Genomic DNA, 3458 nt, shown 5'->3' on the forward strand with positions numbered 1-3458 from the left:
ACAAACACATACACACAAAGAGAGAGAGAGAGAGAGAGAGAAATAATACAATGTAACAATGTTCAAAGCAGTAAATTCTTGCCATATAAACAAAGGATTACTATTTAAAAACCTGAAAGTTAAGTAGGACCAATCTCAGGAAATAGCAGTTTAGTTTGTGCTCAAAAAAAGCTGCCATCTGCAAGATTTTCTGGAATTATTTCTTCATTCCTTATGTTACTAAAAGTCATTTGTAATTACATAATATAGGCCAGTAATTTTCATGAACATATAATGTTGTACTCTACAACTCTGTGCATTCCTATTGTTGATATTTGTCTTGTATCCTGTATTTGTTTTGAACAGATGTGTTGAAAATATTGCTTAATGTGTAGGAACAACACATTTGTTAATATCACTTCCATTACTTGACACTTTCACAGTTCTCAATTTTGGATATTTAAAAGAGTGTTAAATAGTACCTACTTATCATTTCATTCCTATTTCCATTACAACACATGTAATAAATTTTCATATTTGTCAAAAGAAAAAAAAAGGAGAAGTTGACTCTTGAGAACTATCCTTTGGAGGGTATTTGAGATAAAAACTAATGAAAGAAAATTACGTGTAGCTTTTAAACAGGAAATTAATACAATAATTAAGATTTTTGTTTTCTAGAATGTACCATGCCATGAAAAGAATGACTTAAATATTGTGAAAGATTTTCATACCATGAAAGAAGACCTGATATCAAAGCAAGGTAAAAACATTTTCAAGCAAAGCACTTCATACTTTTGGTTGCATAAACAGAGAAAGCATCTAATCAAAATGAACTACTCTATGACTGGACAAACAATGGCTCATAATATAATTTCTCCGTAATTGAAGAATATCTCTGATGAAAAGAAAATCCTGTGTTGACAAATAGGTATCTTTATTAGTTGTATCATTTTAAAACAAAAAGAATGACTTTCAATTTTTAATAGTGATATTTTAGGTCAAATACTTTCTTTAGAAAATATGAATCAGACCAAAATAACAGGTGAAATTAAAGGCAGAGTAAGCTGTGCAGTTCTTCTTTTAACCTCACAAGAGTCTTCAAGCCATGGCCTTGCTGTACCTCCAGCAAGATCAGTGTCTGCATTGCTGGTGCTGCTGATGAGTGATGCTTTTGACAAGGTTAGAGAGCTTTAGAACCACTTAACAGCAGTGACGACTTAAGACAGAAGTTCACTGTCATTCATTTTCCAGGAAATAGAGTAGCAATATCTTAGTCAAATTTCCATCAGAAATGGAAGGCTTTCCTCTATTCACATCTGTCAATATTTTATTTTTTTTCTCTTAAGCTGAGTATAAGCAATGACTCTTCCTACAAATTTTCTTTATTTGGAATGAAAATATTTCCTATAGGAAAAGAGTACAGGAATAAGAACTCTATGTATTTTATCCATTTAGCTGCTAACTAGTAGATTATACTCCATCACTTTTTTCTCTTATTTAAATTATTATTTATCTTCATTTGTCAATTGAGAAAGGATGCAATTCAATTTTATCTGTATAATTCTATATTCTCAAAGTGTCCAGGACAGAAAAACTTAGCATGATATACCCTTATCCAAAATTAGTTCAATCATGGAGTTAATGATTAGTGAACTTTCAGTCTAAATGGCAAAGGCAATGGGATCTTTCAGTCAAAAGACTATCTACTGTGACACCATTGTTTTAAACTTCATTAATTCAGATTACCAAGTAATTTTGTAGTATACTTGGAAATTATGTATAGATTTTTAGTGTTTGATAGTAGTTGGAAAACCCCAGAGCTCATGTAAGGTCACACAGTTACAGCTTCTGACTTCATGTCCTGTCACAATTGGCAAGGAAACTTCTTGCTCAAGTCCAAAGCAGCTACCAGCAGATTATCTGATACAAGTTCATACAGAAGAAAATAACACACCTCAGACCATGCTGTATCTTCTTCTTGATCAGGACTCTCAGGACTACTGTGGCACTCATCTTAATTCTGAGAACCAAGGTGGCAGTTGTTTATCCATACAGGTATAGAGGATCCTGATTCAGCATGATCAGGATACACAAAGGGCCAAAGCATACTGTGCCAAGTTTCCCCCAGACATTTAACACAGAAAAGTCCTTCTGATGTATCCAATTCTCAGCACCAAGAATACTGTAGTAGAACATAGAGTTCAGCCCAGTGTTATCCTACTCAGCCCCTTCTCCTCTCCATATGCTGCCAAATCAATCAATCATTGAAGAAATCATAGAAATCACACATTAATTACTGAAGTTCCTCTTACATGTTTGAACAAAAAATACTTTGAAACAGACAAAATTATTAGGAGAAAATGAAATGTTTAGCATAGTATTTTGGTTGTAAATGATATTCATATTTAGTTTTATGAATTTGGTTGAGAAATAATGGGTAAAATATCATTCGTATGTCTTTCAACATTGAAATATATTGGCTGGGCTACCGTGGCAGAATACCCTGGACTGGTTTTCATAAACAACAGACATTTTGAGTACTACCTTAATTGAGTCCCTTTAGGCCTAGTGGAAAGCTGCCCAAGCCAGGCCGTTTAGCTCCTCTAGGCCTTTAGTTCAACACATAAGGATAACAGCACTTTTCAAGAAACATGTCCACACTGCTTTCAATTGTTGCCCCTGGATAACTCAAGAGTAAACCTCAAACCCAAGATCTGTTGATGTCTAAGATACAGAAACCTTTAAATTATGAAGCAAAAAAATCCTACACTTATTTTTTTAAAAAAGGGAAACTCTTTAAAAAGTACAAAGCCTCTACAAGTGTGCATCAAATTACCTCTAGAACCTGCAAAAGAACAGTAGAAGCTTCTCGTGAGCACTCAAGAGCAGCACTGCCACTGTTATAACAAAGCCACCCCAAAGTCAAAGAAGAGAAAGGATCCAGACTCTTCAAGCCTGAGCCATAATATGTCTGGTTTCAAAGTCAAGAACACCTGTATCAGGACTGTCAACACCCAGTGACTACTCATAGAATGTGACCAAAGTAAAGAAACATTTCTCTGAATTAAAAACACTGCTTAGTCAGAGTGCATCGGAAAAAAAAACAAAAAACAAACAAACAAACAAACAAAAACAAAACAAAACAAAAAACAAAGCTGGATGTTAGGCACTTCTCTTTTAAAAGAATGACATTTGAAAACAAGAGCCATCAGTCCCCTTTTAATACCTGTGGATCAAGATGTAGAACTCTCATCTTCATCTCCATCACCATGTCTGCGTTGAATCTCCTATTTTTATGACCATGATGATGGAAAGGTTCATGATTCCACAAAGAATTATACCAAAGATTCAAATAGTATGCAAAAGCAAAGAGTGTTTTATTCTGCAGAAGTCCAGCATGCTGCTGTAATATCATTTACCAAGATAGAATCTCCCAAGTAAGTTCAGAGGCCCAATTTAAAGCACATTAGCAGAACTCC

General features: G+C 34.3%; 1 pseudogene; it reads left to right on the forward strand.

Moving 5' to 3' along the window:
• Positions 1 to 999: 999 nt before the first annotated feature.
• On the forward strand, positions 1000 to 3145 carry LOC110312326 (ribonuclease MRP protein subunit p24 pseudogene; annotated as a pseudogene).
• The last annotated feature ends 313 nt before the right edge of the window (positions 3146 to 3458 follow it).

This window comes from Mus caroli, unplaced genomic scaffold, assembly GCF_978045245.1.
Source record: "Mus caroli unplaced genomic scaffold, Mus_caroli_1 scaffold_18, whole genome shotgun sequence".
In the NCBI taxonomy this organism is placed as follows: domain Eukaryota; kingdom Metazoa; phylum Chordata; class Mammalia; order Rodentia; family Muridae; genus Mus; species Mus caroli.